This window comes from Anser anser (genome assembly GCF_964211835.1).
Source record: "Anser anser genome assembly, chromosome: 10".
In the NCBI taxonomy this organism is placed as follows: domain Eukaryota; kingdom Metazoa; phylum Chordata; class Aves; order Anseriformes; family Anatidae; genus Anser; species Anser anser.
Genome location: NC_139730.1, coordinates 20734329 through 20750564, shown reverse-complemented (window position 1 = coordinate 20750564; position 16236 = coordinate 20734329). Strand labels below are relative to the sequence as shown.

Genomic DNA, 16236 nt, shown 5'->3' with positions numbered 1-16236 from the left:
AACTCTGTTTAGCTCTACTGGAAACACAGACTCCTTTGAAGTCATAGGTCATTAAGGCATATTTGTTAATGTACTAATGAAGTACAATTTTAGTTTTGTGAGTCAAATTTAATTAGGAAACTTTAAAAGCTGTATAGATCAGGCCCTGAAACTATGTGATACTACCAGCAGCATTGCTTCTCATAGCCTTGAAACACAAGAAGAAACACATGCAAGTGCTCAGAGACAACAAAATCATTATTATTTATATGGATTGAAGCTCAAAGCCTAGTTATTGACAAGGAGGTATCAGCTCTCTTTTAAACAAAAAACAACAACAAAAAAAGTAAACTTTATGCTAGAAATGTTTTGCCATCACAGAAGATAGGGCCTGACCACAATGTAAAACAAAGGGAAAAGGCAGACAAGTGCTGAAATATGCAAGATCTGGGCCGTAAACATAAGCTTAGTGTTCAGTGTCTGAAGAAGGATTATGAATTCTGTAGTCATATTAAGGGTAACATAATTCCAGCAAACTACAAAGTACTTATTTTCTCCACCATAGTGCTGCAAAAAAGAGTTGATAATAAATTTTCATTTCCACTTTCCAGCAGAGAGAAGTCAGAACTGAAAAATTTTCCCAACTGGAGTAATTTTGGAAAATAAATGCCACTTCAGGAGAAAAAAAAAGGCCAGCAAAATTTCAAACATATTTGTGTCTGAAAAAAAAAAGCTGTATCAAACTTTTAGAATATTATGAGCGAACATAAATATTTCAAAAATAGATTTGCCTCCAGTTCATGGAGTGCTCATTTTCTATTTCTCAATCAAGTGTCAAAATATCAGATTCTTTCATTACAAATACAAATGTGAGGTCTTGATTTTAATTGGAGTACTTTTCTGTGATTGCTAAACTTTGGCTATTGATGAGGTTGTTTTTTTTATTAAATTAAAAAAATACAACAGCTTGTCTATTTGTTTGACAGGAATTGTCAGTAATAGGACTTAGTCTATCACTATACAATATAGTAAGGTATAGAGCTCTCCTGAGTCCTACTGATATGTCAGGAAATCATGGAAAACATAATAAGACATACGATTTTCTGTGCCAATACAACTGACATGTTAGGATACCATGGAAAAATAAAGTGAAATGAATGTTTTTGTTGTTGTTCTTGTTTTCTAATGAACTTTTTCTTTTTTTAAGCATTGACAGGAGAGGGAATTAGCAGATGTTTCTTTAAAACTGAAGTGATTGCATGACAAAAAATATATATATGCTTTAATTGTCAGTGCCATACTGCTTTAAATGAGATTCAAACATGAGTGTTTCTCGTACCAACTGGTAAAGTACCATCAAGAGTTAAAATCATAAATGGATACAGTCCGTTGGATAAACAGCTGCCTTTCTAATCCACCCACACAAAAGAAACCACTTGCCATTCTATATTAATGCTTCTAAGATGCTGAAAAAACAAGTTGATAGGATTTTAGGTTAGTTTTTAATTATTAGGAAAAGAAGGAAAGAAAATCCAACTAAGCTTTGAAAGGAGACGCAGCTCTGCATGTGCAATTCATGTTTCACCATAGTTTAAGTACATATTTAACTATTTTAAATCTATTACGTGCAAAGAAAAAGTAATGGAAATTTTTTATTCTCCTCCCACTTGCATAATAGCTGACTGCATTTAATTGAAACCTTCCTCAAAACTTTTGAGCTGAGACTAATGATGGCAGTTTTGAGACAGCAGAATTTTTCAAAAAATATATGAGTTGGGGAGGATAAAAAGAGGGCTATAATGAAAGTCTGTTTGCAACATTAACTAGAGCATTCACTGGTGCAGAAATACCAGAAATTATCAACATACATCTTTTGCTCAGGTAGGCTGCAAATAAAACTTACACAGCAAAATGAGAGATTCTTCACTGGATTTCCACAAGTACAAAGTATATTATCCCAAAAGCTCAGGGTGAAGGGAAAAAAAAAAAAAAAAAAAAACTTTAATTTCTACAATCCACTTGCCCAAGTTCCCCAAAGCAGGGAAAACTGCCTCTAGATGTACAACAAAAAGTGAAGGCCAAATCCACAAATAAGAACTATGTTAGTATTTCTTGTGTGAGTTGTCCTAGTAGTTGTTCAGACATGAAATAAAGGTTTTGTTGATCACAGTAACAAGCAGTGATACTTCAGTATAGTCTACCAGAAACAACAATTTCTATATCATTGATCAGTTTACACAGATATTTTCAGTCGTAGCTAGGGAAAATAAATAAATAAAGAAATAATCTCGATATAAAGAAGTCCTATCTCTGAAATAATTTAGCAGTCTCTAAGCTAAAGTAAAAGCTACTGAAATTTAAGAAATGGTAACATGTCCCATTGCATTAATGCATAGCATTTGCTGTTTTATAGGAAATGGAGAGCTAGATGCAGTAAAGGAATTCAGCTTGGAAGCCAGATTTTGAAGTCAGTTGCATACCATAATGTCATTTTGGGGAAGAGAACCTACAATGTCAACCTGTAACTCTATCCAGAATGGAAACTCTTAAAACATCAGCTGAGTTTTGCTTCATGTTTACACAAAGCTTCACATATTGAATCCCTGATACTGATTTAAGCCTTGCAGTGGTACTGTAATAAGTACCAGTAATAACAGTTAAAGACACACCAGCTTAAAAATAAATAAATAAACAAACAAATGCTGCCGTTGATTTAAAAAAAAAAAAAAGTGGTGTTCATTTCACATGTTCTGACTAACAAGGAAAGAGGAGAGAAAAGAGTGATTGTATTATCATGCAAAAAGAGAAAAGAAAAAGAAAAATAAAGTCATCAAAGAATCGATCCAGGTCCTAAGCCTGCCTAGGCAGACATGTGGATATACTGCATTTAGGTAACTCCATGGAATAACTGCCCACATTTAAAATCTTCCAGTAACACAGGTATGTAACACAACTGAGTGCAATCTTCCCCTACAGATCTGTGTGGCTATGGCATGTGAAAACAAAGAGCAAAGCAGTTCTACAGAAAGGCCAAACTCTGTGCTGCATCAGTCAGTGTACTCTCATCCCAAGATCCATGATGACCTTACACAGCCTTTGTGGTATGCAAGGCCACAAATCATTACAGCTTAATAGAGCTCTAATAGGAGGACCACCTCTCTGCTTTGCTCCATGCATCTTTGAGAGAGTGAGCTGACATCCAATAGAATGGTAATCGATACATACCTGACAACAGTGATGTACGTAAATTATAGATGAAGGATCATTTAAATACATTTAAACAGCACAGTTAGCCCTTCATATGCACTTGAAATGCAGATCTTGTTATACAAAAAATGGTTTGTGGTACATAATTGTGCAGGAAACATTTTTCAACAGTAGTAGGTCACATTACAAACTGGCTGAGTCAAAGGACCAGATGATTCAGAGAGACAATACCATCAGACTAAGAATAGTAGCAAACCACCAGATACTTCCCACTTTCCCAAGGTCTTGGTTCTTTATATCAACTGTAATTTACCTTAAGGTATTGACTGTCTTCACCAAAGTGTTCCTTGCTTAGCAATCCTGCCTGACTTACTGCCTGCTTCTTACTTCTGCATTTCTGCTTTTTTAACTGCTTTGATTATCCTTCAGGCCAAGGAGTACTAAAGGCACTACTACCAGTATTATATTATGTATGTTGTCCATCCCTTTGCTCAAGGACCTGAGCTAAATAAAGGCACACATTATCATTCTCATCTTGCTTACACCACATTGCTCCAGAATAATTCCTCCTGGAGCAGTTCCTCAGCCATGTCTCCTGTCTTAAGCAGCACTACACTGATTTACGCTAGTTAAGCATCCAGCCTATGAACTTTGTATAAGCACAAGAGAAAAATCAAGGCCACAAGAGAACTGTTCTTTCTGTGGTGTCAGTGAGAAATGAGCTGAAGCACTGACATAACTAGTCCATGCATTTGTCATGGGCAACCTTCTTGTTTTTCTTCTTTATTCATCTCTTTCACTTGTTTTTCCCTTCACTTATCACTTGTCCCTCAAAGCTGAAAGAACAGAGGAGAAACAAGAGAAAGGGCAATTTAATACAGATATTCTGCTGAACAAAGACTAGGCACCCTCAGAAACAGGAAACTACGTAAGTTTATTTTGCAGTAATTGCCAAGGAGTAAGTTAGTACTCCAGAGACAATTCTACCTAAACTCATAACACCTGGCTACTTCAAAGGTATATTAGTGGAACTTTTTCAACACTGACATATGTTCATATGACAATGTTCTTGTCATACACAAGGCATGGCCAGTTCCACATAGTGCATTAGGCAAACGATTAGATCTAATTTGGTCACTAAGAGAAAGTGTCAGGTCAGTAATGGAAACACCAAAAAAGATTCATTTTTTGTTAAGTTTATATGAAACTTTGTTTCCTTCTCTCCCATAGATAATACGCTCACAGCTTCTGAGTCTAGTATGAAGAAACTGAAGAAAGAGACTGTGCAGCAGTAAACCAGCACACACAAGGAGAAAACTTGCAAGAGTAACCGATAAAGAACTCTTTGCTCCAGCAAACAAATTTTTATCACTGTGATCATGCCTAGCTATTCTCCTCATTACTTAATTCATTTCTTGAAGAATACAACTTGATAGCCCATCCCTAGCATAGCTCTTACAGTCAAAATGGCTTCATTCAGACTTTAATAGCTCCCAGCTTTTAGTATCTGTTCAGCTATTGCATGAGTGAAATTTCCTATTAAAATTTTGACCAAACAATTTTATTTAAACACGTATCTTCCCCTCACTGCAAAATCATTGTCTAGTTTGAATTTAAGTTGTTCTGCTCACAGCAGCAACAAAAACATATGAGCACAAGACTCACCTTGATTCTAAGAGTTTTACCCACACAGAAAGCAAAAAAGCAGCTAGAAGTGTGCTGAAACTAAACTGTCCCCTCAACCCTGACCATTCCTGTAGCATAGAGGAGAAAATTGCTGGCTGGTATAGAGCTAATGCAGGCTACATCCAGCACAGATAACAAGAGCTCAGTTTCTGACAACAGCCATGTGCCTCAGTGCAAGTGCAGAATTAGTAAAAAAAACTGTACTGATGAACTGATTGAATAGCACGTAGCCTCTATGCTGCCACACAGCTGCAATCCAAGTCATTTCAGGTGAGTTAATACAAGGTGCAGTTACCACAACCATATGTATACCGAAATAGATTATTTTGATTCTAAGTACCCACAAATCCATAAAAGCATACCAGAAGCTGTTTATAATACACTGGTAAACCCAGTTTTAAGTCAATCAACACTACTCATGAATGAAAAAAAAAAATGGCCAAAGAAAGAAAATATCCTACATGGCCTAAGAATGAAAATAGCTATGTCAACTATTTAAATTGATCTAGAATCTTAAGCACGGGTCCAAAAGTTTAATTAAATGAAACAAAACATTGCTGTCAACTAAAGCAATTTTCTTTCTTTCATATGTCTACTAACAAAAATTACACTTTTCACAAACAGGTATTGCAAAAAAATGTTGCAGCACAGAACACAGAACCTAAAAAGCAGTATGTGTTTTTTTCATTATTAGTGATATCAATTACCCACACATTGAGGATGATATTGTCATCAGAACTCAGTCAGTTAGTTCACTACATAAAATGGTGTAGTTCTTTCTGAAATAAGTTGGCAAATAATACCAGGTATGCAAAGAGAAAGGGATTTTGCTGTTGTACAAATCTCCAAGTTTACCTTTGGTGTTGCTGCTCTGGTGATACATTCATTGGCTTTGCCTAAAATACATACTTACATTTTCCCTTTATCTTATCACAAGTACTATTTACTTATTGTTTCTACCTAAATATACATGTTGAATGTTAAGGCCAGTAACCAGTATTTCCCACAATTCCATTTATATAGACATATTAATTTAATGGTTGAAGACCTGGGTCTGGCCTAGAGAATCTAAAACCTAGTACTTAACCACTTCCAGTAAAAATAAGTACAGCCCAAACAACCACACGCCTCTACTTATAACTAGACACAGTTTTGTATCATTCCTGTTTGACACAGCCTGTCACAAGAGTATCATGACATTGCCTGCATCAAGTGTTGAGTTACTGAATGATCCATGGCTAAAAGGACAACACAAAGAGGACTTAAGCATAAACAAGCCAGAGCAAACAGGACTATACAAGCTATAAATGAGCACAATGAGCCTTGGTGGGATTTCTGGCTTAACAAGGGACAGGAGAACAATACCTGAAACTGCTGAAAAGTTGTGGCATTGAAATCAACATGGACTAATTTGATCAGCAGCCTATGCTGACAGCTGGTTGTGGAAAAAAAAAAAAAAAAGGAAAGGTGGCACAGAGCTGCTATGCATAAATCTGTCACCGCGTAGAAGCTGAGTGTCCAGGGTGGAACAGTTATAGGTTGGTGTTGAGCTGCCCACCACTACCTTACACTGAGGCCCGTTGGAGCAAGTGTCCGATCTCCATGACTCAACTGTGCCTACCTGCCAGAGTGCTAATGGGGCAGGTCTCAGCTCATTCAGTGCATAAGTGTTTTTAAAAGCATCTCTGACATAATCTATCCCTCACTTGGTCTGCTTTAGAGAGCTTAATAGTATCATGCTGTTTATTACTCCTTTTCCCATGTGAGACAGGGGAAAGAAGGCCGAAGGACTCTCCACTCATATAAGTGATTTAGCCAAGACATCCTGCAGCTGCCACATCAGCATTGCTGACAGCTTTCCAAAGGAGTAAGCTGTCAACCTCATTGCTGCTGAGTTAGGATCACAGCAAACTACACAATTCAGCAGAGACACTTGACTAGAAGATGCTCGTACATTTTTGTTCATAAGACTACAAAGACATGAAAATGAAGAAACACTTTCCCTCAATATCCTTAGGCTGCTAAAAGATAAACATGTAAAAATTCAGACAGCTTTCAGCAAAAAATCTTACATTTTCAAATACCACTGCAGATGTCACAGTGATGAACTCACCAATGTAAAAACACACTGTTTGTCAACCCATTTGCTAATCACTGAACCAAACCAGCCCATCATGAAATATTCATAATAAATCAAGAAATCATACAAGCTGGCCCATTTTTAGGTTTTGCAGCGAGGTTAGAACTAAGGTCATGATAGGCTAAATCTTCTGATGATCCAGATCTGTTGTGCAATGAACCGCAGCTGAATTACAGCTTTATATTACCACAGCAAACAAATAGGTTGATTCACACTTTTTTAGGTCTTCGCCTGTGTTCCACTAGAGTTCTAGTTCTAAGATCGGGTGATACAGGTAGAAGTGTGAGCTGGTAAAGTCAATAAAAATGAGTGTTGCTAAAGCAAATCTGTGCTCATTTTCTGTGGAATCCAAGCTTTAAAAAAAGAAAAAGGAAAAAAAAATCTCTCTAAAAAGCAAGCACCTCACTTTACACTAATCTCAATCACTGAAAAAGCCACAAATGTCCAAAGCTTCATCATACTGCAGATACTAACAGCCTAAGCTGCTACCTTCCAAAAACCTTAGTTATTGTTCACATCTCATACTGTAGGTTCTTCCCAGTGTGTTTTGTTTTTGTTTGTAGCAAATGTCAGTTCACTGTGAAAACTACTATCTGGGAAAATATTCTGAGACATTGAAAACACTTCCTGCAAGGCATACTCTGAGAATACATCTTGAGATAAGCCTCAAAAGGCCAAAATGGTGGAATGATATTAGGCTCAGAAGTTAGGCACCATATTGCTTTGCTTTATCAAGAACACGAAACCAAAAGCATGGCCAAAAGTTGCCTAACAAATATTGCTGAGAAAAATTTATTTCCTCTGGACTTCTGGCAGGCTGCTCCAAGCTTGGGAAGCAGTGAGCTTTAAGAACTGTGGTTCTGGACTGGGCTCTTACATCCTGTTATGTATCCAGCTTTTAATCCTATTTTGCTCAGTCCTGGTCCCGAGTACCATTTGGCTATGAAAGTTTTCAATCTGTCCTTTCATGTAGATCCATACCACTTCACTGCAACTACATTCAGTGTCTGCTAAAACAGACAACATCTCTGCAAAGACTTGGATTTGTAGCTGTATTTTTTTATACATCCCCAATTCTATTAACAGAGCTGCAGTAACTCTTGCAATAAATTAAATCTTCAATTCTTGTTCTACGAGTGAAAGAATGACCTAAACAATTGTTACATGCAAATGCCCTGTAGAAATGAGGCAGCAGAATATATTTATATCTCATATGAACAAGCAAGTTCATTTCATGTAAACAAGAGCTGAACTGTAGAGCTACAGTTTCCCCTTCCCTAGATCCTAAAAGCAAAATACCTGCCATGTTCATAAATCCCAGATAGCCTGTGAAGTCCCAAGAGCTACTCTGAAATGAGTTTCCACCTTCAACAGAACTACATTACCCAAGGACCTTGCACTTCTAATTTGTCATTGTAATATGTTCTTCAATACCTTGCACTGACATTGTGTAATTTGACAGTGTTACGTGAATTGGTCTCTGAGGAAAAGTTATCTGGTAATATTCCCAGCACCTGTTAGTTTCACTGCCAAACATGGCCACTTTCACAAGAAGGACAGAGGATTTAGTTATTGCAGAACAATTATTTCCATATTGGTTAATTTTGTTGCAAAGTTAGAAGTGGCATCTCTAAAGTTTAAACAGCCTCCACCACCCCCTCGCACTCTCTCTGACAAAGGCTTAAAACAAAGCTGAAACTGCTGAGACAGCAATGATCAAAATTTATCATGTTTTGCAAAAAAATGTTCTGAAAAATCGGGGGGGCGGAGGGGAGGGGAGCATGACTCTTTTTCATAAAACAGCAACTAAAAGATTCTCCAGAGTGGCTCAACAGACTAAAATACATCAAACAATGCATTGCCTACAAATCGCCAACCATCAACAGCACTCGGCTCATGGCTAACATGCTTCACTGAGCAAGGGACAAGGAAGAGAAGATAGAGGGCCAGTAAATGAAGAACACAGGCCAAAACATATACACCAACTTTGGCACATCAATATCTCTATTCAAACAAATAGCACATTGTTCTAACAAAGAGTAACTTTTTTTTTTTTACAGCTGTTATCCATAGATTACTGTGATAATGTAAACTAGACAAACAATGTTATCACAGATATGTACCTTAAAGCATATTTTAACACAGTTTAATCAAGAATTAAGGAACAGTTATCACTGCAATCAGTGAAAAGCATAGCTCATTAGATCAGACTATTATGGATGGAAAAAAAAAAAGTATATATATATAAAAAACAAAACTATTTGATTGTTTAAAAACTACCAAAACAATGATTACATAAAAATCACTGCTAACAAATTTTAAAGAAAGATATTTTCAAAAGAACATTGGTTGGAACAAATCTGGAACAGATAAGTCTGTCTTCTAAGCAAAGTAATATAAAGGAATTTTCAGCTTTGCAAAATTACAGCTTGGTTCCTGATAATTCAGTATACTTCTCCCTCTGCTGGAAAATCCATCCTACTACACAATCCAAAGATGCATAAAGATGAAGTATGATTATAACATACTTCTCTGACTCCTCCTGCTTTAGACTTTAACCTAAACACAGCTCAGTGCTTTTATAATGAATGCTGCATAGCTTCAATAATTTATTCAATTTCTCTTCAGATAGGAGATTCATTTTTGTGAGTGACTCGCAATCTGAAATCAAGGAATTATAACTGTTACTAGTTAAATGTTTCAGTTGATGGAGACCATTAAAAAGTTCATTATTAATAAACATATTTTCTCTTTCCAGCCACTTTTTTCCAGAAAGGAGGAAAGGAATCCTGTATATGGACAGAGTTCTAGAAAGCCATCGTTTCTCAAAATGGAGAGAGGGGGGAAAACGTGTTAATGTGCAATTACTTTAAGAGAACTTCTGCACACAGTTATGTAAAAGATAAACTCCTAACTTCACCTTCTAGAGATGCTGAATTCAATGCTTAGGTGCAAACTGATGGTTGAAATCAATAACAAAGCGTAACATGTAACCACGCTAATTTGTAGAAAACTTTTCCACTCAGATGAACACCTGATGGAATTAGATGCTCTGTACAAGTATTTCACAACTAGCATAACTCATTCAATTGTTTAACATTGCAAAGAGGTTTCACTAGCACTTTGGAGTACAGAGGTTCTGGGGTAGGTGTATGTAAACTTCCATACAGATAAATATATATGCAGACAGAAAGACTCTTTTATGTTGCTGGAAGTATCTGTTGCTGACATACAGGCAGCAGACAGTGATGAATTTGGGCTGGATACCCATCCAGACTCAAACCACTCCAATGTTTCCAAGAACCAATTAACAAAATTTCACTCGAGTCAGCAGTTCAATTCCCGTATGTGCAGCAAGCTCTGCGTTCAGTTCACACAAAGAACAATCAGAAAGAATGAACACATCAAAAAGCAATTTCTTAAATGTGGCATTTATTTTGTTTAATAGCTACATCACACACTTTGTGATGACATTCTTCAACTTAGTTATCTTAATAGCATCATGATTGAACCCATTTTCTGGAGAAAACAAACTGTAATGAGCTTTGCAAAACGGGAGCCTACTTGAAAGTCAAAAAAGTAAGATCTTATTAAATGGAAAAGTAGCGCCCCATGAAATCTTGAGCATAGCTTTCAATCAGCAAGGCCTGACTCAGATACCTCCTACATTTTATCTCCTTTCTGAAAAAAAATTATGTACTATCTTCCTAGCTCAACAATATTTTAAATTCCTTGGTATGCACACGTGTATTAGCTACATAGCCAGCTAAGATAAAGGTTAAGAGGACTGAGGAATCTTGCTACAACTTTTGTTCCTATTGACCTAAGACATAAACACTTTGAAATATGATGCCCAATGTCTGTTGACATCAAAACCAACTCATCAGCAGAATTAGAATGGAAAATAGGAATTTGATTTGAATGCCAATATTTAGCATAGCAGTCCTGCTCGAGTGAAACTAGCAACAATACCTCATCTCTCACACCAGAAGCCTTAAAAGGAAAAAGCTTGTAGTTTACTAATAATCATCAAACACTACAAAATTGCACTTTAAAACCTGTCTGCATCACCAGCTTTCCCTTGCAAGCAGCTGATCCACACAGGGCACACAAAGCACTGTTGAAAACTGCCCTCCGCCCTGAACAGGTAGTACATAAAATACGTAAGTACATAATACATAAGAAGTTCCTGCAAACATGAAAGTGTTAGTATCTTTGAAGATACTTTTTCAATTCAGGGAAGAGCTAAGATTGAGTTTCAAACTGGCATACGCATGGACATACGATTAAAGACTGAAAAAAAGAAACAACAGTAAATAAAAAGGTATTCAAAGACTCATTCAACCCAGACAAAATAAGTAGCAGACCATAACGAATAACGCAGAAGATCTGAAAATTGAGATAACATCAATAGAAACATGCAAAGGAAACCAAACCAGAGAGGAACAGGAAAAAATTACCCTGCAAGTTTCACACACAGCTGCGCAATCAGTGATAAAACCAGAAACCTCTGAGTAGGAGATACTTCCGCAGAGCTGTTTCAGAGTGAATCCCAGCTGGTTGATTTCTCTGCAGCACTTTGGAGTTTATAATTTTAGTTTTAATTTGAAAAATCATAAGAAAATCCGGTATTTTCTGCCACTTTAAAATATGATCACAAAAAAATGCTGCTATAGTTGCCCTTCAGGCTGTCTCCATTTTCAAACAAAATTACTGCAGTTTTGTTCGAGTAAGGTATTGGATTGGGAATCAAAACTCATTAATATTTTAAGTACTTTGGCACCATGCATTAAACTAACATACGTCTTTGACCAAGATGCAAATAAACCAAGAATAAAAGAGTATTTACAACAATTTCTTGGGAAACAGGACTGGTCTAATCAACACCTACATTTCCCAGTAAGTCACTACACTGACTGTGTCTATCGGCAACATTTACCTAACAATTTTCACAAGGAAAAAAAAAATAATCAACCTCTTCAAATCAACAGCACTGATGATTTTCATTCCTTTGTCACTCCCTTGATAGGAAATGATAACCTAAATCCATGAAGACAGAATGTAGGCGTTATGAAGAGAAGAACTGAAAAAAAGTTTCAAGAATGACTGGGATTCTGTACCATCCAGATTCTGTGTGTTACCTTGGAACAGAAGTACCTCTCCAGCAGCTTTTATATTTGGTCTATCCTCAGCTTCTTCTGAGATTATCATAAACATTAAAATACTTTTGGCTGCTGGGCTGTCTCACTATACCAAGAACTAAACACAAAAGAACTTTCATTGAACCTTTAGGAAGTTCAGATTGGAAGCTAGGAAAAGGTTCTTCACTGAGAGGGTGGCCGGGCACTGGCACAGGCTCCTCAGAGCAGTGGTCACAGCACTGAGCCTACCGGAGTTCAAGAAGCGTTTGAACAGCACTCTCAGCATAGGGTTTAGTTTTAGGTAGTACTGTGTAGAGCCAGGAGTTGGACTATGTTCAACTTTCAAAACTGGATTATTTTTTTTTTCCCCTTAAAAGTACCTGTGCACTCAGCTCCTACACCCATGCTAAGTAAATCTTTGACTACGCACCTGTCTAAATCGTTTATACTTTTTTCATATCATGCACAGAAAAAGCTCAGAACCATCACCAGGGCTCAATGTATAATTACTGACTCCATTACGAAATTATGTATGTATAAACAGCTTTGGGATTTTTTATTTTATTTTTATCCTTCCCCATTTTCCCTTTCCACAGGACTACTTCACCTTTAAATCCTAAAGGTTAACTTTTATTTTTAATTTTGCCACTGGCATATTTACTTTGAATTTACTGCTGTACTGTGTAAATGCTAATATTTCACAATATATATATAAACCTTTGATTTTGCAATGTTATCATGCTGATTCATTTTGAGATATATATATTTAAGGTAAAGAAATACTGCAGCAGTCCCTGGCAGTGGCTTATGTTTGGAAACAGTTTCTATTCATCTGAAACTAGAGGTACTATTATTCATAATAAATTAATATTTTGCTAAATTTAGCCCATTCTTTTCCTAAATTGTCCACATTGAATGTCATTAATTTGAGCAACTGTGAGTTGTGAACCGTGAATATATATCTGCATGACTACATGAGCTGATGGGTTGATCAAGAATTGCATGCTTTTCATTCTCTCTTTTACTACTGTACTTGTTTTCTGACTTGTCTCTTTTTAGTATGATTTATTATTCAGAAATCAGAAGACCAATAAGAAAAATAGTTTCAGATAAATAGTATCCAACCCACATTCCATGCACACGTGTTTCTCCTTACATTAGTGTTTGAATGAAATGACCATTTCCTGAATTACTTTAAATTCCCGTGTCCAAAGACAGGAAGAACAAATGTAAATGTCTTATTCAAGACCAAACCAAACAGCCATTTAGATTTCAAGTGAACTTGAAAAGACAATGCTATATTAACTCAAACCCAGCAGAATAACTCCACCCACTCTATTTACACACCACAAGTCCTCATATGCATAACTTTTGGAAACATCTACCCTGGGATTGAAATTTTTCAAACATTCTCCCTATCCAAAAATGAACAGTTTGGTAAATAAAATCACATTGCCTCAGCCATTTCACTTATTCACCTGCAAGTGCCAAGAAACTGTAAACACTTCTCAACAGAAAGATAAAACTGCTTGAAAATTGGATCCTTGGTACCAACCTCATCATTTCTGATGATACCTCTCTGATGCCTATGTCTGATTTGTGAAGCTGAAAAATAACGACTGTTAGAAACTGTGTTCTGGGTGTTCACTAGTTAGCACTTCAAATTTTAGTAGAGTCTAACAAAGTCTTGAAACAATCCAACACTTCCTTATGAAAAGTTATTCAAAACATGCCTATTTTAAAGAAAAAGCGGTTGTTGCCAATGTGCTGTTGAAGATGCCTACTCCTCTTACAGTAGCTCCTCTTAATACTGATGATCCTGTACATCTAATATACCATTGATATCTCTGGGTACAGATTCTCCTGAAGTCTCCCATAACCACACTGTGGTTTTTTTTCCACATAGCTGAACCCAGCCAGGAATTTTAAATACATCTCCTCAGTTGTAGGTTTTTTATGCAAAAGAAGAAGAAATTCCCTTGTCAGTTCATTGCAATTTTTCTCATCAGTTATATGATTGATAACTGATATGGGAAGAGATTTTTTGTATCAAAAAAAAAATGTATCTTATTTAGAGAGATTAAGATTTGACTGAAACTTGCAAAGTGCACGTGCAATCAGCTAGAGCAACCACAGCATTTCACTAATGGCTAGAACTCTGTGCTATCTGGACCAACAGATGTGCTCCAGTCCAACTCTGCCTTACATCTATACTCTCTTGGTACAATGCTGTACTCAACCTCTGGGTGAGACAGAAACATTTAAACCCACAAACCTGGTTGGCCTCCACTTATCTGTATGCTCATTTGGTGATGTCAGGTGAACAACAGCAGGCAGATAGTCCTTTTAGAAAGTCCTTCCTTAAAAGACCTGTCACTAAACCAGATGGGATTAGTAGACAACCAGAACAGACTGTCTTTGTAACACTGCGAAATGTCATGCTGCACTACAAAAGTCCTATAGCTGTCACTGTGAAGCATTGCTGCTTCATCTTGCTGAGGTGTGCAGGCATATTGTTACACTTGATCTCTCACTTGATCTTCTTCCCTTCACTTTTCCCTTGGCTTTAAGCAGGCTCCCAAACAGCACCATCTCTTCCACTAAAATTCCTGGTGTGTGTAAGAGTCCTCACATTTATAAGCTAAAGGCTAGTAACCTAAGGCCACGTGTACATGAAAGAAATGTGCCTCATCGCAGCTATGCTAATGCTGTCACACTGGAACAGATACACACCATATACATGCTGTAACTTCACATGCTCAGCTTATACCAGCTTGACTTTACCTGGCAGCACAACAAAATACATTATGTAACTATAGTAAAAGGAACTGCCAAAACACAGAATGGGCTTAAGATAATGAGTTTTTAGAGGTTTGGTGCTGACTACCTATGACTGTCTGTCAAGCTTCATAGCCTAACAATATATGCTCTGTACCTTAAATGTAAAAGAGGGTTAAACTCAGTCTGCTTTGGGATATTCTTTCTTAATTCCAGTCTCTACAAAGCTGCCTTCCAGTATTGATAACAAGTCATATCAGACATCACAAAGAACTGTAAGTTATCATTTTAATTTTGCATTGCTAAATTTAGTTAATAAGAACAGATGCAGTTGCTTCCTTATCTACATAATTTTCTTTGTGCTGTTTAGAAAGTACAGGCCATGTTTACTGCTTTGTAAGTAACTATGAATCTGACACTTTGTTTCCCAGAATTATTTTTCTTACTCCATCTTGACTGGCACTGTCAGGGCACAGCAATCTGCAGAACAATCTCCATGCTTATGATTAAAGAGTTTTTCATGGTATTACTCATTTCTCTATTTCTCTGGGAGATAGGATAAATATATTCTGTAGTTAAAGGCATACATCTGAAAAAAAAAAAAAAAACAACAATATTTGAATATCTCAGCTCAAGTCTTCTCAAAGCAGATATAAGAAAATCAATCTCACCCTGGTCTCATTTTGATTTCCTGGATTCTCTCCATTCATGAAACAGAGTATTAGCCAATGTGAATGGAAATATTATCTGTCCTAAAATGATAAGTATTACCCAGAAATGGGCAGGAACGGTTACTTGCTGAAAAGACAAACTTTGAGGGCTGAGCGATATTCAGGTTTATGATCAGTTGTTTTTGCTGCTCATCCCAAGACTCAAAGTCTTAACTTAACAACAACACCATCTCTTGTGCAACGGATGTTGAAAACGTGCAGCCATGTTCTGTCAGATGCTAAAATAACCTTAGCATGTGTTGAAAAGAGAACAGCATACTACCAGGAAAGAAGCATGTAGATGTTACATTTTTAGTAATGAACACAACAAAAGTTTGCAACAAATTTATGCAAAGTCAGTGACACTGAAAAAGCCATAAGTCATACTAGCAAAGCATTCCTTCTAGAATGGATATAAAAACTGCTGGTTTTAATATGCTTGGTAAACTATGCCTGTCTTTGATGGAAGTCTCACAGTCTTCCTTAACAGCAATAGGATTTCATACTGATTAAGATCAATTGCAACAGGCTTCCTCCTCCACAAAGCCATATTTTCCCTTCCTATTGGTGAAAGACATTTTCCTTTCTCTGTGAG

At 36.7% G+C, this 16236-nt stretch overlaps 1 protein-coding gene across 9 annotated transcripts in view; it reads right to left on the bottom strand.

The window, feature by feature from the left end:
- The window catches only part of LOC310904863 (uncharacterized protein), a 499219-nt gene that overhangs the window by 468443 nt on the left and 14540 nt on the right, over positions 1–16236 (bottom strand). The window contains exon 2 of one of the 9 annotated variants that reach the window (XR_014588639.1): positions 12488–15520. The exons of the other annotated variants lie outside the window; for them this stretch is intronic. The gene's annotated coding sequence lies outside the window, so the exon portion shown is untranslated. Of the gene's footprint in view, positions 1–12487; positions 15521–16236 lie in introns of those variants that run through there. 9 annotated transcript variants of the gene reach the window in all.